The sequence below is a fragment of the Ceratotherium simum genome, chromosome 13, assembly GCF_057802395.1.
Source record: "Ceratotherium simum simum isolate JZ-2026a chromosome 13, ASM5780239v1, whole genome shotgun sequence".
In the NCBI taxonomy this organism is placed as follows: Eukaryota; Metazoa; Chordata; class Mammalia; order Perissodactyla; family Rhinocerotidae; genus Ceratotherium; species Ceratotherium simum.
Genome location: NC_141912.1, coordinates 45877881 through 45904306, shown reverse-complemented (window position 1 = coordinate 45904306; position 26426 = coordinate 45877881). Strand labels below are relative to the sequence as shown.

General features: G+C 49.0%; 1 protein-coding gene and 1 pseudogene across 1 annotated transcript in view; one reads left to right on the top strand and one right to left on the bottom strand.

Moving 5' to 3' along the window:
• RUNX2 (RUNX family transcription factor 2) overlaps positions 1 to 26426 on the bottom strand; it is a 230250-nt gene that overhangs the window by 2124 nt on the left and 201700 nt on the right. The window lies entirely within an intron of this gene.
• On the top strand, positions 19227 to 19604 carry LOC147915712 (transcription and mRNA export factor ENY2 pseudogene; annotated as a pseudogene).

Genomic DNA, 26426 nt, shown 5'->3' with positions numbered 1-26426 from the left:
GGAAGCAGTTCTGAGTTTTACTGGAGCCAAGTCTCTGAGGCCTCTCTCCCAGTTCCAGCTAGAGGGTCTGCTCCTGGCTCCCTTCCTTATCTGTGTGGGTGCCCACTTTTCTGCCCTGTCCTTCGGGGATGCTGAGCCTTTCAAAGGCAGAACTTGTGGATTACCTCAGCCTGCTGTATGCAGGGGTAACAGGATGAAAAGAGTCCATGAGTAACACACCCCCACTGTGTGTGAGCCCGTGTGCTCTCACCGCCCGTCACAGTGAGCTCTTCCTTGATCTGCGTCTGGCTGAGACTCACAGGGGCCCTAATCATCTGGTGAGAGCTTGTTCCCTCATCCGCCCTCACTTCAGCGCCCAACAACGTTCTCACAGGGCTCACGGGCCCCAGATGTTCAGACGTCCAGTTTGTCGGGTTGGGAATTACGTCTGACGGGACCAGGGAGGCAACTGTTCCTGAGGGACAACGTTTAAGGAGAATTCCCTAGGTGGCCTGAAAGCTTCTCTGACAGAAATTTCATGGGTACTTTCTGCTGTTGGCTTTCACAGAACTGCCTCTCCTTTACCCAAACGTAATTTCCTCAGGTTTCTGTGATGATCCGTAAACCAAGAATCACAGACACTTCCAGCACATAACTCCTGTGAGCTGACAATAAAACAGAAACTCTCCAAACCGTTTGCTCTGGTTCTACATGAGAAAGATGTTAACGAGCTTCACACATCCCGCTCTTGTAGCAGATGAGGCCTTTATATTAAATCAAATCGAGACTGATGCGCAAAATGCAATAGAGGCGAGCACACAGACGTTCTAGGCCGTGCTTCTCACACCTTCACGTGCTGGCCATTCCCCTGGGACACTGCTACAGGGCATGCTGTGATTCAGTAGGTCAGGCGTGGGCCCAGACCCAGCATTTCTAGCCAGCTCCCTGGTGATGCGGGAGCTGCTGGTCTGGGGAGCACACTTCGCGTGGCAAAGGTGTAGACCAAATAGGCAAGCTTGGAGATAAGGCACAGGATTCATGATGGTAGAAACTGGAGGAACGGAACCAGCTGTCGAGAAGCAACCTGGACCCTAATATGATCATGAAGACGGTAACAGTAGTGATGCTGCCGACCCATCTCGGCTGCCAGGGCAATAACAGAGGGGCCCCGCCTGCTGTTAGTTTATCATCTCCTGCAAAGCCTTGAACCAAAGGGCACTGGCTTGAGGCGGATTGGGGGTGGGGAGAAAGATTTCTTAAAGAGGAAAGCCCTTCACTGTTGTTTCAGCTAAAACTGCAGAAGACATCAGCTTCTCAGAGCAGAGCCCAACTTGACTACAAATAGAATTGAAAAACAGAAGCATGTTTTTAACAAGTACATCCCCTCCCGGAAACTTCCCCTGGCTGTCAGGTAACTTGGTTGCAGCCCTGCTCTGCTAAAATCTGGGCTAAATGATGTACAGCTCTCTTCTGTCAGAGCGACTGATCATTTTATCCCTGATTTGGGACATAAGCTTTGAATCGATGACATGATTTTTATGCAGCTTCAGTGATTGCTATAAGATATTATCAGGATCTTGCTGATACAAACACAGCTCTTTGTGGAGGTTGGGGGCACTCAGGTGCAGAGGGTCGAGTTAATCAGACTCCTGAATTCCCTCCTTCACTCCCTCACATGGCCTCTGACCCTTATCCTGCTTTGTTAGTCTTCTGAGCGTTACCACCACCTTACATCTTATGCATTTTTTTTTTAACTAGAATGTAAGCCCTCTGAAAAGAGGGACACTGCTTATTTCATTCTCTGCTGTGTCACCAGGGCCTAAACCGTGTCTGGCACAGAGTAGTTGCTCAGTAAACACTTGTCGAATGAACTGATATAATCATCAGTCTAGAAGCACAGCTCCAAATGCAATAAAGTGATCCAGCTGCATGGTGTTTAGTCATTCGATGCTGCAATTATTTATGCAGTCTGTGCAATATTTGAGGTTTATACTAAAAAAAATCATTCCTTATTTATCTGATATGCTAATTTAACTGGTGTCCCATATTTTATCTGGCAACCTCATGGGAAGCCGACATTTCCATCCCGTTTCATAGATGAGAGAACTAGAGCAAAGACGGGCCAGGTGTTTTCATAGAATTTCAGAGTTAAAAGGAATCTCTGCTGTCATTTGGATTAACTGCTTAAGATGTGGAGGTGGAGGCCAGTGAGAGAAAGTGACTTGCTGTTTAGTGACACCGCTGAGAACAGAACAGAGAACAGAGTCTCCTGTCTCCTAGTCACCTACTCAGTCTCCCGATCATTCAGTCACGGAACGAACGTGTACCAAGGGTCTCCTGTGTGCCCCGTGCTGTTCTAGGCTCTGGAGACACAGCCGAGCCAGACAGAGTCCCCACCCTGGAGGAGCAGACAGGGCCATTGGTTCTCAGGGAGCCTTTCAGTGGATCCCAAAACCCACCTAGCGGATCAGATTGAGGCAGAAATCCAAAGGAACTATGCAGCCAATGTGCACCAGCTATTTAGTTAGCACTGTTTGCTCAGAAGGCTTGGAGCCTCACCCTCACGAAGGAGCACCAGAGGCTGGCGTGGGAACCAGGGTCACCCAACAATGAAGTCCCAACTTTCTACCACCGGCACCCCTCTCCCTCCCATCGCTACCCCCATCTCCCTCACCCATGCGACCATTTGGGGGAGACCCTACTTCTTGAGGTGGGGAAGATGAGGTTTAATTAAATTTTGGTGATTCTGGTCCCTATTCTCATCCTAGAAACATCTTTGCAAAAGTCAGTTTGGAAAAAATATATATAACTAATAAGCATTTGAGAAGTAATCATTCTCTCTAAAAATAAAAGAATTGCAAATTAAAATAATAATGAATTGAAATAATTAGGAATCATGAAATGTTATTTTTCACTGGTAAAATTTTTGAAGTGCTCTCGTGCTAGAGTTCATTGCTGACAAGACTGCCGGGAGAGAGGCCTTCTAGCACACTGTGTGTACAGAGCTGATCAGCACATCCTCCCCGGAAAGCAATTTAGAAACACGTGCTCTGCTGTTTAATGAGAAGAGGAAATTGCCAAATCGTGTTACGTGGATGAGTTCAACTGCTTTTAGGAAAATGTGTAAAAAAAAGATCGGAAGAAAATACATGAAGATGTTCAGCATGTGATGGAATTATACTTTTCCGAATTTTCAAAGATTCCTGCAGTGACCGTGCATGGGTCTGCAGTCCCTCATCACTGGCCTGTAGCAGGAAGTGGCTGCTCCCGACCAGGCCCGCAGGTCAAGGTCTTCTGACCCCTTTCCGTTCAATCTTATTGCTGAGGCAGGCTGAACCATCTCTTGGCTGGCAACTGCACCTTGAAAGGCCAACATTTCTTATCTTTTTTACACCCACTTGGCACACCTCGTCACCACCACCTACACCCACCAGCCTGGCGATTCTGCTTTCTGTGGGGGATGCCCGTGAAAGAGCTGAAGTGTGCGGCTGGCTATGGGAACCTGCGATTCATTGGCAAATAAGCCCTTCAGAGCCTCTGCCTAAAACCTGCCTCTCTCGCTGTCTCCCCTTCTCAGTAAATGACCTTCCATTTGTTCAGCCCAACACCCAGGACTAATCCTTGCCCTCTCTCTTTCCCTCACCCCCCACATCCAATCTGCCAGCGATGGTTGCAGGCTCTGCCCTCAAACTGTATCGAGCATCTGACCACTTCTCACATCTCCAGGCAGTGGCCCAGCTGTTGGTGGCTGAGCTGAGACCAGAAGACAGGTCTCCTGAGTTCCAGGTCAGTGTTTTCCCTGCCCCACCCCAAAGCCTGCTTGATCTGAATGAATCATTTAGGACTCTCCCCTGGCTCTCCCGCCTCTCCCCAGCCCCCCTGCCAGCCCTCCACCACTTGCCCGTGGAAACTGTTCTCAGAGTCGTAGCCTCTCTTTGTATGTATATTAGATAATAGCTAAATGTATTCATTAATTCATTCAACAAATATGTATTGAGCACCTACAGTATGCCCAGCAGAATGCTCCAAGGTATGCAAAGCCAGACCTAAGCCCAAACCTTATTGTGGTCAATGAGAAAATAACGAAATAATTGCACAAACAAATGTGTAATCACAACAGTGATACAGTCTAGATGCTGTAAGCATGTAGAATAGGAGAGTTTGACCTAATCAAGGAGGATTCCAGGAGAAAATGCTGCTGGAGCAGAGTTCTGGAGGATGAGTAGCTGAGTAGGAGGAGAGGGGAGAATGCTAAAGCGTGAGCACAGGCCTGTGGCAGGAGGGAGTGTTGCAAACATGTGGGCTCCCAGAGAAAGCCAGAGTGACAGGAGTGGAGAGAACTAGGAGAAGGAAGCATGAGGTGAGGAGAGTAGGGGGCAGGAGATGTAGTGTGTGATATACATACACTGCCAGTGTCACCCAATACCCATTCCTTTCTTCCTCCCAGTTTTAGCTGGTCCATGACCACTTAGAATAAAGATTACATTTTCCAGCCTCTCTTCCAACTAGCTGCAGCCATGTAACTAAATTCTGGGCAGAAAGAAGCCAGTAGAAGAGCTATGTGGACTTCCTCCTTCATGTGTTTGGGATTCTATTGCAATGGCTGGTGCTCAAGCAGCCCTAGTGGACCATGTGGTGGAAACCATAGGCTAAGGATGATAGAGCAGAGAACTGGGTCCCTGAGAATTTTGACTAACTGCTGTGCCAATCCTGGCTGGTTCAACTGCAGACTTTTCATATGAGAAAATAAAATCTTATCCATTCCAACCCCTGTCAAACCAAAACCTGATACACATGGCCTTATTGAACTTAAGGAATTTTGCCATTATCTTAAGAGCAATGGAAAATTTTGAAAAAGTTTTAAGCATTAGAGTGTGCGTGTGATATGATCAGTTTTGTATGCTGCAAAGTTCACCTGGCTGTGTCGAGCACAGTGTAGACAGTGTGGGAGCAGGAAGACTAGGTAGGAGGCTGCAGTTGCAGGTGAGAAATTACAAAATGACAATTTTTTAAGGTGGTAGCTCTGGAGATGCAGAGGAGTAGACAGATTCTAGACACAGCTGGGCCATGGGAATGTCAGGACTTATATCGGGGGGATGCAGCGGGTGGGGAAAAGGAGGCATCAGAGAAATAAGTGCCCTACCTGGCTGCTGCTTCAGGGCAAGTTTCCAGAAATTCTGGCTCCAGGAGGGGAACTTTCCCTTTCTTGTTTTCTAGAGTCTGGGTGGCCCCCTCCCAGCCCACACCCAGCCCTCCAGCATAGCTCAGCTCTGACACACCTCACCAGAGGCGGCCCTTGGGAACATTTTCCCAGGAGCCTGGAGGGAGGAGGAACGGGGTAGCCTTGGGGAAGCAGATAAGCAGAAGTCTGTGGGAAGACGATGAAACCTGTCTGCGGGAGAAGCCACATCTCTCAGCACTGCAGCGGCCCTGGGCCTTTGATGGCTCAGCCCCGGCTGGGTGGCTGCCTGCTCCTTTCAGAGCGGGCCGGGCCCACAAAGGGGAGGGTGAGTGCCTGATGAACTCAACCCGATAATATTCACTTCTTTTATTTTCCAGGAACATCATGAGACCCACAGGGCAATCTTCTGGTTTTAAGACCTGGTGAGTCAAGTCTACAAATACCTCTGACTCAGTCGGATCCCAAGTTCTCACCAGGCATCTCCCAGGAACGTGGCTCAGCAGGGGGGCTGGCGCAGGGGGAGGAGGGGAGCTGGCTCCTCTGCGGGGGTGAGAAGAGCTGGCTGCAGTGGAGACGGTGGGATTCCTGACTTGACACTGACCAGGCTCCCAGTGAGAGTGCTTACTATCTCCACGCCACGGGCGATGTTATCTCTTCTAATCTTCATGGAAAACTATCAAGTGGATTCTGGTCTTAATCCCATTTTACTGTGGAGGAAACTGAGGCTCTGCTAGGTGAAGCCCCCCGCTCACCGTCACAGAGCCGGGATATGGATCAAGGCAGCTGATGCCAAAGGCTGTTCCATGTGAAGGAGGGCGTGTGCTTTATGGAGTTTTTGCAGGCATGGGGGGTGGGGTGCTGAGAAGGAGGGCTCCACGCCAGTGGTCTACCACTTCGACATATATTAAAATCACCTGTGGAGATGGAGCTTTGCCAACACTGTTGATGGCCCCAAACAATTAAATCAGCATCCCTGGGGATGGTGCCCAGGCAGCCTACGATTTGAAAGCACCCCAGCTAGGGTTACCCAACAGAAGCAATTTTCATATGTTTGCCCATTTAATCCCAACAATGACTCTCTACCCATGTGCAAGTGGAGAAACTGAGGCTCACAGAATTTGGACAGTTTGCGCAAAGCCCACGGCTGGCGAGAGCCACATCCTGATCTGCATCTGGCCGACTCCGGGCGCCAGTGCTCAGTCACGTTGATTCCATTCTCTCTCATATCTGGGCCTCTTCTGTTTTGAAAGTGTGTGAACTTTTTAATGTAAATTTCTTTTGCAATTTGCATCTTTTTGGTTCAAGGTTAAGTGCTGTTTAGGCCAGCTGCTGAGAGCGGCATTGCAGCCTATAGCCAGAGTGGGATGGGCTGGCCCAGGGGCCACTGAGACCACAGCCTTGGCTTTATCCAGGCTCTGCTACAGCCAGTGGACCAGGCCCTCTGAAGACATGCCCAGTAGCCCTGGCCAGGATGTGCCCGCTGACTCCCAGGAAGAACTGCCCACCCACCGTCGTTCCAGCCTCTGAGGAGCCACCTCTGGGGATTGGAAGGCCCAGCCCTGGGGAAATCCTTGGTCTCTATTTCCAGTAGTGTTAGTGACTTCCTAAGGAGTGACATGGGAAAAGTCATCACCCTTTTACTTCTGTGTGAATTTTCCAGCCTCTAATTTCCTGGCGGCTGAGGGTTGAGCTCATGAGAAGGAGGGTTCACCATCATTCGAGCAAAGCAAAGCAGCTGGGCAGGGAGAAGAGCAGCCGCAGAGACTGACTCAAGCAGCCCAAAGGTGCTCCTGCCCAGAGAGGACCCTTAAAGAAGGGCAGGAAAAGAAGAGAGAGCAGGTGTCCGAACGCCCACGTTCGTAGCAGCGTTATTCACAACAGTCAAACGGCAGAGGCAGCCCAAGTGTCCGGGGATGAATGAACGGGTAAACAAAATGTATACATACAATGGAATATTATTCAGCCTTAAAAGGGAAGGAAATTTGGACACATGCTGCATGGATGAACCTTGAAGACATCATACTAAGTGAAATAAGCCAGTCTCAAAAGCCAATACACAAAATATGGTATGATTCTTCTCGTGTGAGGTTCCTGGGGTTGTCAAATTCGTAGAGACAGAAAGAAGAATCGTGGCTGCCAGGGCCTGAGGGGAGAGGCCAGTGGAGAGTTAGTGTTTAATGGGCACAGAGGCCGGTTAGGGAGAAGGAGGATGTTCTGGAGATGGACGATGGTGACGATCACCCAACAGTGCAAAGGTACTTAATGCCACAGAACTGGACACTTAACAATGGTTAAAATGGTACATGTTATGCTGTATATATTTTACCACAATAAAAAAACAGGTGGGGGAAGGTATGACACCTTAATTCACAATTTTATCCAAACATTGGAAAGAAGGTCTATATATGACATTTCTGGGACGAGGAAGAACTGATCAAGTAAATTAGTGTTGAGAACATTATGGATGAGATGTGGGTTAAAGACCCCAAGGAGACCCCTAAGGATGAGGGTCACTTCCCCAGTCCTGGACCTAAGCATTGCTGCATCATCAGATGTTTCCTCTTTCAATCACTAGGGTGAAAAATTCTAAAATAGCTTGCCTGAGACTGTGTGGACATAAGTTGGAAGAAAGTAAAGAGCCTGACACTTGTAGACCCATTCTGCTTTCAGAAGCAAAGTGATTTCAACCTTCCAAGCATTTCACAGCCAAGCTGGCTCCTCAGAGTCACACATTCTCACTAGCACCACTGGTCACAGAAAAAAGGTGGGAAGTGTTTCCATTCAAGAGCCCCACAGTCCTCAGCCAGGCTACCAGCCACCGCCACCCCGCCTTCCTTGTTCACTCTGCTCCAACTAGTCCTTGACAGTACTAGGCACATTCCCACCTCAGGGCCTTTGCACTTGCTGTTCATTCTGCCTGGAATGCTCCTCCTTCAGACATCTGCATGGCTCACTCCCTCACCTTTGCTCAAAGTCACCTTCTCAAGAAGGCTTTTCGGGGCACCCTGGTTGAAAGTGCTACCTGCACCGCACCACATCAGCTTTCTGACTCCCGGCCCTGTGCAGCAGATGTTGTGGCTGTCCCACTCATACCCCGAGGAATTAGATGTGCAAATGCATGATGCTTGGGAGATTGTGGCCTGAAAGACAGTTTAAAATAGCTGGAGTGTGGGGTGCACGGGGCTGGAAGACTCACATGAAATGGCTTAAAAGGTAATGAGGACAGATGGCTGAGGAGCTTGTCTGCTAAGCTAAGGAAGTTGAGCTTTAGCTGGCAATGGGGAGCACTGAGGGGTTTCAAGTAGGAGAGTGATAGATTTGATTTGCATTTTTACGAGATTACCCTGGCAGCCAGTGGCCGCGCTGAGGCTGAGGCCATGCGGAGGCTGAACCGGAGGGGGTGACGCTGGGGGCTAGAAGACCGAATGTGAAAGTAACATCTTGGACATTAAAGGAGCTAAAATGATGTTATGGCAGAAAGAAACACAGGAGTGAAGTCCAGCCAACCAGTATTAGAAGCAATTTTTTTTTCTAGGAATAGGTTGAATTTCAGCAGAAAGAAACTTTCCTGCCCCCATCATGGACAATCCTGTGAACGTTGGCTCCTGCCGTCTTTGGCCACCCTGGGTCTTTCACGCATCGCCATTCAGTAAAAGCAAGTGTGGGGTTTATGAGATTGTTTGTTGAGCCTCAAGCCAAGCTTTTCCACTCACTCAGGCTGCTCTGCCAACTTCTAAATTGGCTGTTTTTTACATATAGGGTGTGAAGGACGTCTCTATGTGTCTCTATGAGCATGCCCATTTGGAAGGAGACATGTGTGACTATATATAACGTCTTTATGTGACTTTTTGAAGAGATGTTTATACAACCTGTATATTCCTTGGCATGAATATTTTTGTAGTGTGGGGAAAGGGAGAGAGAGAATGAAAAAGCCATTCCCACACCATAACCAACCTTGGCTCATGAAGGAAAATTCGAAATAGATTATGTTCCTTAGCCGTGCCTCCAGGGTTGAATAGTTCCCAAATCAACCCACTTAATCCTTCCTCCTGGAGGGTCACTCACCTTCGAACTTCATTTTTTAAAACTGTCATTAAAATAATAATAATAACATGGCACAGAGCAGACCCACTGAAGCCCAGGCTCCCTGGCCCGCCCCGCCAGGAAAGAGCTCACCAAAGGGCCATCTCGCTTGTAAAAAAGCAGGCTGCTTGATGAACTTGATGGAAAGAGCCAGGTTGTAAAAGACAGCATTTTGGCTTTCACAAGGCCAGGAAGCCCGGAGCGGAGCCAGCTGGGAAGTCTGAGCGAACTCAGCGGTATTAGAACCCAGGGTCACAGGGAGCTAGGACGCCACCAGGAATGCGCAGAAGAGAGACAGTCTGGCGGGGGTCTGGAGGGACAACTGGACCCCCGGCTGCCAGCTCCTCCGACGTGAGCCAGCAGGCACAGTGGGAGGCAGCCAGGACAGCTGTACCCACCCCACGGGGCTTGCTTGGGCCCTCTTCACACACAAGGCTCCAGGACCTCTGGGGTGTGGCAGGTGGACACACGCATGTCCACTCACCAGCCCAGCTGGGGCAGCATCTCAGAGAGGAAGACTCCTGGGCTTGTTCCAGGATGCCCCCCTGCCAAGCCATCCACCCCCACTGAGGAAGGAAGCAGTGGGGCACCCCACCTGGAGAGGAGGGGGGTGATGGCCCATTTCCCAAGGCAGTAAGCAGCCAGGTGTGCCCTGAGTCAGTGGCTGAGCAGAGGAAAGGGCTCAGGACCCTCCAGGACCCTCCCTGGTCATACAGACCAAAGTGACAAAACCCAGCTCTGGACACACCTGGTAAACATGTATTCAGCGGATGACCCTGTCTCTCCAGCCTTCCAGGCAGCCCTGGGAGCAGACTCTGGCTCTGAACAACCAAGGCCTCTGGTACCCATTGCCGCTATTACCACAATCCACCCCCCGCACTTAGAAGCAAATGATCTCAAGAGATGGCAGGGCCATGTTAGATTCCCTGATTGCCCCATCCAGGCACTTTTAATACCCCGTCCTTTTTCTGAAGAATTCCTCGGAGATTAGACCTCCCAGCCTTGCCACTGTGTCTCTCCTGTGGAAATCTTTTCTAATTTGGGTCCGAGCTCTCCCTTTTCTTCATTCGTGCCATTCCTCCTAATGACAGCCCTTTGTGCCAGGCTCAATTATACACAAAGCTCAAATGAGCAACCCCAACTCTAAATTTGGCTCCATCCGTTGGAAGGGGAGGTCTTGGGCATCTTGCTTTGCCCAGAAGGAAGGATGCTGCTCCCCAAGGGGAAACAAAGCCAAGGAGGGGGAAGAAAAGATCTTTTGCAAAAACAAAAGTCTAGAATGAAGAAACAGACCAGCGCCGGCTGCCCCAGGTCACCGGGGCTCGAGGCCGATTCTGCATCTTCAGCCAGGCTCTGCCCTGCCACAGGCATGCAGAAGCACCAGAAGTGCTTTGATTTTTCCTTTTTTAAAATCGTCCTCCAGCCTGATCCTACCTATGCTCTCACTGCTGGGTCAGCAGAGGGTGAAATGAGAGCATTCGCCGGGAATTTCCTGACTTCTGTGAATTTTTCTCAAGATCTGGCAGGGAGTCAACATGATGCACTGTGACACAGGGTGTGACTTGCAGTGGCTCCCCCTCCCTTCTGGAACACCACGGAAAGCATCTCCCTGCTGAGTAACCGAGGATGAAAATCTGTAAGGCCCCCACCCCTGCCCCGACTTTCCCTCCCTATTGTCCCCAAATTAGAGGAGATAAGGGAACTACACCACCTTTAATCAGCATATTAATATTCTCCACAAGTACAGAAAGATCTTTATTTATGCGGTTCACCCCCTTTCAAAATTAAGCTCTCTTGTACGATTTTTGTTGATCTTTGTATTTTGGGTATTTGGAGAATGGGAGAGGGGATGAGAAGAGGAGTGGAGAAGAGATGAGAGCATTGCTCAGATTGGCAATGTCCTGACAAGGTCTGGGAACCTAGAACATCCCCCGAAAGTAGACTGATTAGGTAGGCAGGTGGAATTATCGCTTCATTTTTACTGATGTTGACAACCAATCCGAAAGAGTCAAACAAAGCAGATTAATTATAATTTCGTGTGTGAATTGTCTGGTTACTAGGACAGGATATCACTTGCCAGTGGAGACCAGCTATGACCAGTCTCTGCTAGTAACGGTTTATAATTACCCCAAGAGTTTGGGGGAAAGCACTTGGATCCTGACATCCTGACATCAGAAGATCCTGGAATTAAAATGAGACTGCTAACCGTCTGTGGAGCTTGGCCTCATGCCAGCTTGATGGGAACATACAGTGGAAGCATTTTGCAAACTATCAGACACACTGCAAACACAAGGGGTTGTTGATATCACCATCATTAGGGCGCATTAACAGACCAGTGTGGGACCAAAGAAGATGGAAGACTTTTATAAGTAGAGCATAGAATTTCTAATGTCCTCGTGAGTTTAGGGACAAATATCTTTATTCTTCTCTTTCAAATACAGAAAATGAAGAGCAGACACAGAGTGAGTTGCCTGGGCATTGATGAAAATGAGACCCCTTGAGCCCTCAAGTCACCACCCCCCTGCCCACGTGGCCCCCTTCACCTCGTTCTAGCCCGAGACCCTGAGGAAGAGCCGAGCGTCCGCGGTTCTAGAAAGCCTAACTTGGGAAGGAAAATCCCATTTTGAGGCAAAAGCTCCTGGAGCTCTTATACCTTCTGCCATTCTGAGGTAAAAGTAAGATAAATATTTCCCAGGGCTCTTTCAACCAAGATGAAGAAGGTGATTTTCCTCCTCTCCATCTCTCTTCTCATCGTCTCACCACCCCGCTCCCCGCAACCCTCCTCCCTTCTCACCGTCTCACCACCATCGAAAAAGACAACTCTTCAGTTACCGTCTCATTCCGGAAAAAAAATGTTTTTCTGAATTGCTGCCTTTTCACTTACTTGTGAAGGCAAAACAAGAGAATAAAATGAGCCCATTGGGTAAAAAGGAATCAAATCTTAGTGAACTATCATTTTTAAAATTTTGTTTTTAGATTTTTATTATATATTTATTGTTTTTATTATAATTTTTAAATACGTATATTTTTTTAAAACTAACAGAACCTTCCCTTTTCCTAGCCGAGCATTTATTGACTTTGCTGTTTGCTCGTGGAGGTGCGGGTCCCTGGGGCAGGCCTGCAGGGGGGACTGGGTCCTGTTGGAGCCTGGGGTTTCTCTGAGCCCCGAGCAGGCCTCTCTTACTGGCGGGCTCTGGAAACACTTTCTTTCAAACTCTCCGTGATGTAGTTCACCTACATATAAAACGAACAAAACAACACTCCTCCCTCCCACAGGCATGCGATGAAGTTTAATTATTGCAAATTGGTGAAGTGTTTTAAGGTCCTTGGATTAAAGAAGTTACATGAGAAAAAAAAATATTATTCCAGAGTGGAATTCCGCTTAGCTGTCATGTTTCCTGTGACCGCCCTCCCAGTGTCTTCCATTACTTGGAACAAGTACCGTGAGCTATGAGGTCTTCAGAAAGCCTTTAAGTAATTTCTTGGCCTGCTTTTCTTTACCTTTTAAAAAACTCTTCTGTTACTTCTGCCTTTTTTCTTCCTAATGCAGCCAAAACTTTTCCCCTCCTAATGCACATTATCAGAATAGGAGCCAGCTGGCTGGAGAAGGACCCTTTTCCACCTTGATATTTTCTCTTTGTCTCTCATCTCTGCCACTCCTTTGCTCCCCACCTGCATCTCATGGTTTTGACATGTCATACGTTTTAACAGCTTAAAATAAATTTGACTCTCCGAGCCCTTGGCTGTAAAACTTGCTTCTGCCTCTCGGACCGGTGGCCGAAACAGGGTACTGAATCGGCTCGCTGGAACCGAGCCTGATGCTGCCTTGGGATGTGGGCCACCGCCGCCGTGATGCAGCAGACGCCGGCTGCCCGAGAAGGCCCGTCCCCACTCAGGGCTTCCCGGCATCAGCGTCACACTTGGAATGTGGGAAAACACCCAGGCAGCTGCTGGGGTGGCCATGAGGCAGCGGCCAAGCATGCCCCTTGCCCTGGCCGCAGCTGTGTCCCTCAACAGGTGCTGCCTGGCGGCTGGGCATGCCGCATTTGTCACGTCCTCCTCTGGGCACACAGAAACACATCCAGATCAGGGACACACACGTGGATTCTCTCCTACTCCCCCTGCCAGTCCTGAGGCCACAGAGACACAAGACAGTCCACAGGTGACAAAAAGCACACAACACAACGTTCCCTCCACCCTCCGCCCTCAGCATGGGGCTAACTGGACAAAATAGAGCGGCCCCTCGGATAGAGGCACCATCCTGGCCTCCCTGCTTGGAAGGAAGTGTCTCCAGAGAAGGACATGGCTGACCCTCCACTGGCTGGCTCTGCACGGGGCACCAGACAACCGCCGCCACCCCACACAGTCCCCACCAGAGAATTCCGTCAAGGCCCAACTTCTCTGCTCCCCCCAAAGTGGAAGAACAAGTGAGGGAGAGGGAAAGTGGGCCTGAGCTTGGAGACAGACAGAACCAGGCACCTTCCTCCTGCCTCTGGGCCCCCTCTGTCACTCCTTCCTGCCCTACTCTCCTTCACCAGCCCCTCCCCAGCCTCACCGACATTTACTCCTCCCTCCTCTCCTGACCCTCTCCATTCCCACTCAGCCTGCCCTGGCTTCGCACCTCCCAGCAACCTGTTCTCCTCTCGGGGATAGTTATCTTGGGGTGTGTCTGTGTGTGTGTGCATGTGTGTGCCTGTGTGTGTATGTCTGTGTGCGTGTTGCCTCCTCAAGAAGATGAGTGTCAGGTCTGTGTTTTATACAGTTATACAGCAGCCCACAACAGTGTTTTACCCAACCCTGCAGAAATGAAAGCCAAACCAGGAAACATCACATGTCAAACCCTGTGTGTGTCTGTGATGAAATCTCCTCACTCAATCTCTTGTGCTTTGGGAAGAAACTTAGTCACTTGTGTCTCTCGTACCTATGTTTCACTTCTTTCTTTTACTCTGTTTTACTTGGCGTTTCCCACGGACTGTTAACTGGAGCTCCATGCTGATTCAGTTCCATGATTAAGTAATGCCAGAACATTCTGAGCTGGACAAAGTCAAATGGTTTCCTCACTGTGGGACTTCTCAGGACTGCAACATGATAAAGGGCCTGGTAATCATCCACGAGAGGGATGTAGAATTCCGGGTTTTTCAAATGTACTTAACCTTGAACCCCCTTTTGGAGGAATATTTTGTGGGACCGATACCCCTTCGGCCAATGCCACAGTAGGCGTCAGCTCTTCTCTCAAATTACGCACAGTGCCCACACTTATGGACAGGCCGACACTTAATGAAGCCCAATGCCTCTGCCTTCCTTCAAGCCAGAAGAACAGAATTAGCCTCGTCTTCCAGAACCTTGGACCGTCCCAGGCAGAAGATGCCCTTTGGCAAATGCGGGACTTGCTCAAGTCTGCTCTGGGCTGTGTTTCAGCCCGGGATAATAAGGGGGTATTCAAAGCTGTTCTTTCCACAACAAGGCCCTCAAAAAGCCACACCCCTCAGTAGTCCACCACCAGCAGTACCAGCATCAGGGCAACAAAAGCATTGCAAAGCCTGGAAAAGTACAGATCTGGCGCTGGGCTGCGAAGACTCCTTTAGTTACAACTCTCACCCCTGCTGCCCTGCAGCCTGACTTCTTGGACCAGGTCTGACTTCTTGTAAGCCCCTCTTTAGTCAACTGTCACCTCCTGGCTCCCCGGGGGCTCACTTTGGTGGTCCAGGTGACAAGGATCTGGGACCTGTGCCCTGGTTCGGAAGCCTCCACAGTGCCCTACGGCCTGGACATACATCCATGGGCCAATTTTGTTTTCTTCAAATCAGGGGGAAGAGAGAAGAGGTCTTCTAGCTTCCTGGGAATGTTGGCAACGTTGGCACTGTTGGAGAGTAGGGGGGAGTGGGGAGGGACACTGTCAGGGCCAACCCAAGGAGAGGGCCAGGGTGTTTGGAGAAGCCAGGCAGGTTCCCACAGGGCACCATCAGCATGGAAGCTTTCAGAAACAGAGCCCACATGGCAAAAGACCTTTATGCCCACTGCCATCCACAGCAGCATCGCTGGTGACAGAGTCTTTACTCCCATCATTTCATCCGCATTTCCCCCCGACACCATCCCTACGAAGAGGGGCAAGGCTATTCAAGAATCAGGCAAATGATATGCCTCTGGACAACCACGAGGGTTTCTAAGAAGCACAATGAACATCTGCAGACCAACTCACGTTTCTTTCTCTTCCTGTCCATGGGCGAGAGTACCGGGTGGGGCAGCGAAGCAAGCACAGCTCAGGAGCCACCAACACTGTGTGACAGAGTAGTCACTCTGCAGCTTAGAACCTCAGTGTGCTCTTCTGAAACAGGAGCGTAATGGTTCCCTCCTGGCTTGTCTCACAGGCGGCTTCTGCGATTCATGGCGGGGAGAAGGAGCTGAGAGAACTAAAGGACGAGTCTCTCCTCCTGTTTCCCAAAGCTTCCCATTCCTGCCACCCAGCACCTCTTCCCCACACAGATCAAACTCAGACTCCCTCTCCACCAACACACGAGGGGACAGGAGACCCAAAGTTCCCCCCGGGTAAATTCCAGTTACAGTTACACGGCAACAGTCCTCTGAACTGCCTCACCTGCGACAAACCGCATCACAGAAAAGACAGCCCACAACCCCCTTCACTTACCATTTACCCCCAACTATGCCTGGGGTCTCGTCGCCTCTGCAAAGCCCTTTCCTGGGAAGCTCTCAAAGATGGTGGCAGAGCAGGTGTGACTTTGATGTTGTCAAGATTTAACCCAAGGTGACCACACCTCCATCTTCCTAACCAGTCCTTGTGGAGTGAGAGGGCAGCAGCAGAGGGAGAAAGCAGGGAGGAGGAGACAACGGGGTGGGTTCATTCCTGCCTCTTCCCCACTCCCCCAAGCCAACCACCAGGCCAGAGCTTCCCGTTACAGACATTCTGAAGCCGGTGCCCAGCATTTTGCCCAGCATAAGTCAAACGGAAGCCCAAGACTAGAAGATGCCTTTCCCCAGACAGAAGAGCCCCCCGGAGCACCAATGTGTGGACAAAGTGCTCAGGATAAGCGCTTCCTATTTCTGTGCTGTGGCCCCTTTATCCGCCCGATTGTAACTCACAACACCTTCATCAGCCCATTCTCAGACTTTAGGATGCTAGACAAAGTCCCAGCCCTTACACCCTCTCTGTCTGCAGGGACCTGCCTGTGGTCGTTGTTCCCCGGCCTGGTACTGCCTGCTCCCCCTCCCTGAAGTCCCAGCACCGGGAAGACTCCAGGAGAACCCCAACATGTATTGTGGGGGAGTTAGGACACACTATCCAAGGACAAGAGGGGGGGGAATATAGAAGAGGGGCAGAGAGGGGAGGGGAGGGGAGGGAGAGGAGAGAAAGAAGACAAGAGGAAAAAAGAGAAAGAGAAGAGGAAAAGAAGGGAGGAACATTAGCCCAGGAAACCTTCAAAAATGAACTTTCTCCTCCCATACAGGGATGTGACCAGGGAGGCATGCCACAGAAAGAAGCACATACAAGTAAATATCAAGCTAGTTATTTTAGGGCTCGGTGGAGAATGGATGCTGGTGGTCTCGCCTTCTTCCTGGTGGGTCGGCGTTCATCCCAGGGAGGGAAACTGGGCCATCACATGTCTGGCCCCGCGGCCAGCCGAGGCGGCCAGCGCGGAACCGCAGTGGGCGGCCACACGGGCGGCGGCCCGGGCCGCACCTTGAGGCGGTCGGTCCGTATGTGTGAGCAGCACTTTGATATCTGGCCACGAAAGGGCCAGTTCTCAAAGCCCCCATTCATGGACCCTACACACAGGAGCTGCAAACAGAAAAAAATTGTTTCCCCGTCGGTCTAGAAAGGTGGGTTCCTGTTTATTAATCGAAGACCGCATAAAGAATGCATGGTCACAAATGTTCTTTCTGGGGAGCACAGAAGCTCGTGGCTGGATGCAAAAAAAAATTCCATCCGGTGATTACCTGGGACAAAACGCTGCAGCTGCGGCCCCCGTGTTAATGTTAGAAGGAAAATCCTACAAAATTCCGGGGGGCCCATTTTCAGCAGGCCGGCCCTCATTTAGGGGGTGCGGCTTTCCGTAGGTCCTGCTGCAAACAGGCCTCCTGCTGGTGGCTCTCAGGTGGTGGTGTCAGCAGCCCCCCCCCAAATCCTCCTTCTTCCTGCTAGCCTCCCCCCCACTTTGCTTCCTTTGAGTTTGTAGCAGGGAGAAACACCCAAGGGGGGTTTTTTAAAAGGTCATTGGCAATTAGCTCCCTGTGGAAATGGGGGAAAGTTGAAAGGAGGCCCTTGGAGGAGGTTCAGAGAAACTCCTTCATCAGGCAGGGCAGACTCAGACCAGGAGGGTCCCACCCTTCATCTGAGACCAGGGCTGCACTTGCCACCTACAGCAGGGACCGACCGTGAAAAGGGAATTAAGGAGCAAACTGGAGATAAGATGGAGGCTCGGGCTCTCCTTTGAAGCTTAATTAAAGCAAACCGATCAGCCTTACACTGCGCATGCTGCGGACTACCCAAATGGTGGAGATAATCGGTGACAGGGAGCGATTCCAGAGTAGGGGGAAGAGGAAGCTGGTTCAGGCTTCCAGCGCAATAGAGAAAATCTGAACTGTGATAATTAAATACAAATCATGCCTGGGGGCAACAAAATTCTTGCTCTCCCCAGATAAGGGGGAAAGAGATCAGCAGGAGAAACAGATTCAGGGCCGTCCCCATTTAATTTAGTTCTCTGGCAGATCCTGATTTCTCGGTGAGGGGATCAGACAGGCCTGTCACCAAATCACAATCGTCTCAAATATGTGCCGAGTGTACCCCATCCAGCTCCCGGACCACCAGCACGTTTTATGATTTCTTTACACTACAAATATTTGGCAGTGTTCACATCACCCAATAAAATCAACCTGGAGCTTCATCTGCAGTTCCGAGGCCTCTCCAAGTGTTTGCTGGAGCCCAGCCCAAAATAACCGCTGCTCATCTTATTCTACTATCATAGGAAAATACGTCCTCCTCCCCATGCCTGCCTACCACCATCTGTGAGGGAAGGGAAGGTCTCGATTTGGGGTGTGTGCTTGTTGCTTTTGCTGCTGATGTGGCTGCTGTTTTCCATGCACACAGACTCAGACGTGGTCAGGATGAATTGCCCGTGGGTGACAGCCAGGTCCCGTGAGCAGACTACAGGCCGTTCCTGACCTTCCGCAGACGAAGTGAGTCCAGGCCAGCCACCGAGACAGAGGCCATGCCTGCCACTTTGGGCAGCCACGAGGCAGCCTAGTGGCCTGAGTCAGAAGACCTTCCCCTCGAGCCCTTCGGCCTCACGCCCTCCACCTTCCCGCCTGGCCTGGAGAAGGAGGCCGGTGCCCATTCAGGAGGGGGAGCCGCAGGAGCAGCGAGAAAGAGGCGTCTCTGAGACAGGGGCAGAAGCCAAGGCTTAGAGGGGTCTGCCTGAAGAGGATTCGGGCAGGGCGAGCAAGGGAAGGGAAGCAGGAGGCAGCCACAGCCGTAAGTCGACACCACCATCGTCGAGGCCGCTGTTGGTTTCTGGCCACAGAAGAAGATTTCACCCCATGTTAAGACATTGACACATGTCTGCATCATCTTTCTCTTTGAAGTTAAGGTTCTTGGAGAATACAGTGTACGTTCCACTCAAAGCCATCCTGGCCTGACCTAGAGAAGGTGGTAGAGATGAGAAAGCAGAGGTATGGAGAGAAAGACGTAAATCTGGAGGAATCCAGGCAGGATTCCTCAGGCCGGACCTAAAGCTCTACAGTCCAGCGCTGCCCGGTGTCTACAAGGAGGGGTCCTGAACACCTTTCAGGAGGCCTGGAGGAATCTGCCCTTGCTTGCTGAGCACCTGTCCCCAAAACCTCCATGTCAGGGATTCGGGACCTAAACCATGGAACTTGACGAGCAGTTTCCTCCACAGGCCCACAAACTAGCTTCCAAAGCCTGGACAACACCATGAAGGATGCAGTCCTGGACAGCGGCTAAAGCACCATGTGTTTCATCCGCATCCCCCGGAGCCTGGCCTGTGGACAGAACAGGCTCTGTCGGAGCCTGTTGAGAGCTAAATTAATTGAATGTGGCTGGAAGGATCAGTTGAAGGCCCACTGTAAAGAGGTAATTAAAGAAAAAGGACTAGAACACGTTACTGTTGATGACTTGGTGGCTGAAATCACACCAAAAGGCAGAGCCCTGGTACCTGACAGTGTAAAGAAGGAACTCCTACAAAGAATAAGAACATTCCTTGCTCAGCATGCCAGCCTTTAAGATTGAATTAGATTGTGTCGTTTTGTGGTTTTATTTCTGAAAGTAACACTTGCCATAAATTAGGAATCAGTTTCCCAAAATAAAATCCTTTTTTGTATGATGGTATACAGTTTTCAGTAATGATGTATACATTGTATTGATTTTTTTCCCTAAATGTGTTATTTTAATAAATATCTCATGAATGAAAAAAAAAAAAAAAAAAAGTACCCTTCTCCAGGAATGGCGGCTAGCCCTGGGCCCCAGGGGGTGAAAACATGAAAATTAGCCCTGCTCATCATCAGACAAGACATCCCAAAGAGACTCGGACAAGGCCCCAGGGCAAAGCCAACAAAAATCAGTGTTTCTCGCAAGGCCACACCATGCTGCAAAGTGACTAAGAGCCCTCCTTCCTTTTGGTGACTACTTTGCTGATGACTTCCCCAGCTCTGCTTCTTCCTCCTGCCTTAGAGATTGCCAAGATACCTACTTCATACTGGTGTGCCATCGGGAGGAGAGTCCCGTTTCCCCGGTCCCTCCTTACAATCATTCAGTATGAGCCCAAATCTTATAAAAACCCCTCCCCATTCTTCCTCCTAAGATGCCCATGGCTCTTGGGGGTATGTTCTCCCATGCTGTAGCAAATTAATAAACCTGACTTTATTTGGCGACATGTGCATTCTTGGTAGTGGTTATCCTTTGGAAAGAGGAATGCAGGGTGAAGGGGCTGAGGCCAAGCCTTGCTTCTGACCACAGGGGCCTCTGCAAACCCAGCTTCCACAGGGATGGTACTGATGCTCTGCTGAGACATCCACCTTGTAAGCCACAACTAGTTTTCCAGAGACAGGTCACAGGCCCCAACCATGGGGACGCACGTCCTACATCTTCTTCCCATTTCTCCTGGAGGCCACATTTCCAGTATGCAGCCAGGGTTCCATGGGAGAGAAGAGGAGAGGGACCCTGAGCTCTGACATGCTTGTATTGTCTTTGTCTTATTGTTACTATATTTGTTTCATGTTGAAAATCACTTTATTTCTGTTTTCTGATTAATAAACAGGGCAAAAAATCCAAACTCTAGAAAAACATAACAAATAAACTAAAACTAACCTGAAATCCACTAACTTGTTAATCACCATGAGGATTTTGGTGACCCATCTCTATATCTCTATGTGTGAACACATGTACGCTTTCGATAGAAATGGGAGATCGTGCATACCGGTGTTTTTATATAGTGCACACCTTCTTCTCTTTTACAGTCTTTTATTCTCTTCTCCCACCTCCCCCTCTTCCATGCTGCCCCTTCAGGGAACCGACACAAGCTAACGTGCCTCCTTCCACACTGGTCTGCATTCTGCTCTCTCCACACAGTGGTGGAGCGTGATAAAAGCTCTGCTCCTGGGGAAGGCCTAGGTTTTGACAGTGGACCCTGGGGAGAGACAAAGATGGAGATCCACATGTGCAATTAAGGGATCTCTGATGAGAAGTCAGAAGACCTCCTCAACCCTTGGACGCCGGCTGTGGTGCTATAATTTTAAAGATTGTTGGGGTCAGTAGCAGGGCCATAACTGAGTGCTGCTCAGAATATACCAGTAGGACAAACAGCGCAGCCTCAGAGCCTCCTCCTCCTCCTCCCGAAACTAAACTGGATAAGGTGAAGGGGGTTTTATGTGGATCTCAACACACCCCGGTACTTCCAGTTGGTTCTCTGTGTGTGGCAGTGATTTGGGCAGGACGGTACCAAACCAGGTCATTTCCAGCCTTCTCGATGGCTCCCCTTCCCAAACACAAAACTCTCCCGGATTGGAAAGAAATCCTCAGCCCTACTGAACAGACATCCTCTCTGCTCCCACAGAGCAGCTTCTTCCTGTCTCTTTCTCTCATGCAATTATTTAAGACCTTGGCTCTCCTGCCCTTCACCTGAATGGATTCACCAAGTTCTGCCCTAGCTCTTCATGCCTGTCCATACATGCCACTTGTTCACCATCTTGCACGACATCTTCAAGACACCAAATATGATAAATGCCCACTTCATAATGTGCTGCACTCTACAGCATACAGCATACATAAAGATGGATGTCATTTTAATCAAATCTATCTTTTGAAAATTCAGACATACACAAAAGATGAATTAGATGGTCATAATTTGTTTATAAAACAATTCATGGCATAAGAAAGGAATATCCTATTTGGGGCTACAAAAATATGTGATTTGTACCCAATGTTTCAGGAGCATATTTATTGCATTAAAGAAAAGGAGGTAGGCACATCTGGGGCCCTGTCTGTCTGTGTGTGTTTCTGCATCCATAAGCCAGAGCCTCTGGTCTCTGGCCTTTTAAATCAGGACCAGGTTGCCTGCCACATACCTCTCTCCTGCCTGTCACTCACCAGAAGCAGCCCCTTGCTGGCCAGAGCTCTGTTGTGCAAGCAGGTGCTGCAGAGTTCACCCAAAAGATTTTTTTTTTTTAAACCAAAAACAAAAACTTTCCACTCAGAGCAGGCAAGCTTTACTTTTTTAAAGTAAGTGTTACTTAACAGAAGGCCTTGTAAAGCTCATAAAACCCTGGAACATCTGGTAAACGGTGTCAGTTTTACACGTTCTCCAGCACAGGGTACATGACTCTTGTTTCCACTGGCGTAATCAAGGATGCTGGTGAGTCTCCGGGCACCCTGCCCATCCTGACTTTCATGGGATGGTCCCAAGCCAGCAGGTCTGTCTCTACCTTCCACCAGCCCAGCAACAGACAACAGACAACCTCAGAGCCCAGATCCAAGAGACGAGGGAGGTGGTGGGGAGAGCAGAATCAGCCAAGGACATCACTCCTGCTGTGACAGGCACACAGGGCATGCTGGGAGCCTGGGGGAGGGGCGAAGGCTAGGGTGCTGCGTGTGACGGGCAGACCGCGTTTTTCGGGTGCCTTTAAAATACCATGAGAACCTGTGGTTTTAATATTCATTCATTTATCCTAGATGTGAAACACACTGCCTTTTGCCTGGGTTGGGTGCCAGGGGTGGGGAAGAATTACTCAAAAACATTTAATATCAACATTTCCAAAGTTGTCTGGAAATGAGGTCAGAGTCCCATCAGCAGATGCTGCTATCCTGGCAAGAAAGGACCCCGAAGGCTCCACCGTGAGATTCTGACTCTGCTGTCAGAAGACTTCCTTCTTCCCAGTCGACCTGCCTTCCCACCGCGTGACTCTCAACCCTAGGGATAGCCACAGGAGAACGACAGGGGACAAACTAAGTTATGAGCCCCCAAGCAGACGCCTCAGGAAGCAAAGCCTCACCTTTTTGCAAGCCCTCACATGCTGGCACATCCCTTTGGGATACACTGCATTTAGGGCTTGGATTGTCCCACTCTCCAGAACCCAGTAGACACAGGGCAGTGAGAACACCCAGCAAAGAGCTGAGGACTCCCTGTCAAAGGAAGACTGACTATGTGTTGCTGGGCAAGTCTCTCACTCGAGCCTCAATGTCTCCATCTGAGAAATTGTTCTGTCTTTCTCACAAGATTGATGTGAGAATCAAATAACTTAATAGACATTAATGTGGTTTGTAAGACATTCCACAAATGTTACTTAGAGTTACATGTATATAATTTCTGTCTAGTTTGCCTTTTCTATAGCCTTCATTTAAAAACCCAGCTCTGGCTAATGAATTTGACAGAAAGTCTGCTGAAAGGTTTCTGGGAAAGAAATTCTGCTGCTGATGAAATACACTTGGATTAGAGAAAGAGGTCTCTGCTATACCACCCCCCTTTCCCCATGCTTTCTGTCTTTGAAAGTGGAGCCACAGCAGCCATTCTGTCATCATGAGGCTACAAGTTCAAGAGTGAAAAGTTCTTATGTTGAAAATGGCAGGGAGGAAGCATAGAAAGGACCTGGATCCTTGATGACATCACGGAAGCAATGCCAGCAAATGCCTGCTTTTGTACTTCTTGTTATGTGAAAAAAGCAAGCCCTATTTATGTTAGCCATTGTTGATTAGGTTTCTGTTACTTGCAGCTGAACACATTTAATGGATTTAGTCCCTCTGTTATCTGTTTTCATAGGAGCTTGTATTTTCCTCTGAAGAAATTATCACAGTTATAATTACTTGATAAATTATTTAATTATTTGTTTATGTCTCTATTCCCAACTAGATTTTAAATTCTATGAGGGTAGGAACCACATCTGTCTGGTTCACCATTGAATCCGCAGCTCCCAGCTCCCAGCATATAGTAGATGCTCAGTATATATTGGTGGGGTAAATGAATAGCTCTTGTGCTGAATGGATGCTGTTCACTTTGCTTCTTATTCCCAGTAGTACTAATGTTGTGATCACTCAATTTAGTGTTTATATTCTGGCAACAGAGTGGCCTCTTTACCATTTTGCTTCCAACACTAACTCGAGTCAGATTTTTCATACCAATCAAGCCACCTCCTTTATGGAAAATAATGCCCAACACTGACCCCTTAAAGGACCCTCAGTAAATACTTGTTGAACAGAATTTGCAGCCTCTGAGACTTGTTTCCAATAAGATGAATGCATTCTGCTTTCTAAAGGCAATTTGAATCCTTTCTTCTGAACTTCAAGCCTCAGCCCCAGCTTTGAGAGTAGAACACCTGAGTAATATCCCCCACACAGTTTCCTGATTTTGCTTCGAGAAGAAGGAAGAAAGTCTTCTTAGCGAAAAATCTTCTTCCTTTTCTTGTCTCTCTCTGGGCGATGTGTGACTACTTCTAGTCTCAGCTGGAGCTAGCAACCCAAAAGCAGCCCCAGAAAAGAGAAGGAAAAAGAATTAAATCTCACCACCCACAAGGAATCAGGAGTTTACAAAATACATAGTTTCCCCGTGGCTGGCTGCGAACACAGTGTGGAGGGTGGTCTTTGCCTCCATTGCCTGTCCCTGGTCCTCCCTGTGCGAGAGGGGTGTATATTACCTTCCCCTGCGGTTAAATGCCAAGACACAAACTCCTGGAAAGGGTCCATTAGCAATTCAAAGACAGGATCTCCCACATAAGGCAGGAGGATCCTGAGTTTCAGCTTCCTGTCTCCATTCACAATGTACCTTCCAAATGGAGGGAGACGGGTTCCCTTGGGGCCATAAAGCATAACAGTCAAGAACCAGGATTCCAGACCTGGGAACTCTGCCACTTCCTGGTTATATAATCCTGGCATTTTATCCAATCTCCATAAAACTCACTCTCTGCATTGCTAAAATTGGGAAATAAATGAGATAACTCATGTAAAGTGCAAGCTTGCCACACAGTAAGCCTCAGAAAAACTTTAGATACTTTTATCCCGCCTCAACCAGAGTCAGTCACACTTACTTATTAAACCATGCTCCAGGAGTTGTTAAACAGCCCTCGAGAATTTTCCTCCTGATTGGCCAGTTCCCCCAGCCCTCTTTTGTACTGGCTATGTCGTCTCTGCGCCCATCCTCCTCTCCTAGCTCACTCTCTCTAAAGGAGCTACTCCAACTTCCGAGACGCCTCCTGCTGCTTTTAGATTTTGGATCCCAGCACCCGGCCGTCTCAGCTACAACCTGAGTTACCCTGAACTTTGCTCTCCTGTTCTCTGCCAGACAAGTTGCCTCCCCTCAGTCCATTTTCATCATCTGAAAATTAGGGATAATAATTTCTACTTGCAGAATTGTTCTAAGGATGAAAAATTAAATAATACTTGTCAAGTGCCAGGCGCACACTGGGCACTTAAATAGTCCTTAATATTGCTATTATTATTATTCAAGACACAATTTAGCAAATGCCTAAATTAATCAATCAAACAAACCAACCAACCAGAAGCAAGGACAAAAAATGCTTTTCTTTTCTTAAGGCTGAGATGCAACTTGGCAATTGGCTGGGGTCTGGAAAAGGAGCCGGCCAGCCACCCAACACCTGCTGCTTCCTGGGAAGACCCTGCTTTAAAGCCGAAGCCCCACTGGGCAGGGTCCAGAGACACCTCGCACATTACTGGCACCGCCACACAAATCAAGAAGAATGTGTGGTTGCAAATACATATACATATTTGGATTAAAAATAAAGTCCCCAGATGGACCCTCCAAGCTTGTATTTTAGAAGGAATTTTTTCTCTCTCTGTCCCTCCATGTTTGTCTCTCTCTGGCAATATTCTGGACTCTTGAAAATAGAGGTTTATTATGGAAATGCCGACAGACCCTTAAATAGAGCACTGTATTTGCAACACTGTAATTATGCCTCCATTGAAAAGCTCCAAAGAAAACATGATTTCCTTGTGCAAATAAATCAGGCATGGCTTTAAAGGCCCAGATTTAAATCATTCAAACCATAAAGAATCGTAGTCTTCCATATATAAATGGATTATAAATAATAATGACTTAAAAAAAAACTAGGCCTATACCAGGGAAACGTTGATGGACTTTTATGGCATTCATAAACTGGGACCCACATCCCCCTACCGTCCTACTGCATAAGTAGGCACCAGATTAGCTTTATTACAGTGTTGATTTGATTGGCCTAGAAATTGCCCCTGGATAAATAAGAGATCCATATCTTCTTCCGTTCACGCCTAGCACAGGACTCAGGTCTCTCTCCCTCCCTGTCTTCTTCCACCCCACCCATCCCACCGCTAACGTATTTGCTCTGCTCTGCGGCATTCCTCAGCGAGATGGTCTAAGGTTAGACCCTGCAAATAAAAATCTCAAGGTGATACTAGCTCAGATGTGTCCAGTGACTAGAGACATGCTCTCGCTGCCCACGGAAAACAACTTGTGCACTTCCCCATGTGCTCGACACACATCTCATTGCAGACATGAGGCCACCAGTCCTTCAGAACCACACCTCGACAGGCACCATGTGTGTGACATAGAACATGTGTCTGCAGCCTCAGCAAAATTTGCTCCAGATTTCGCAGCCACGGCACCAATCACTGGATAAGGGGCCATTATGTGAATCTGCAGCAGCTCCCAGCAGTAATCAGAGAAGCAGAACA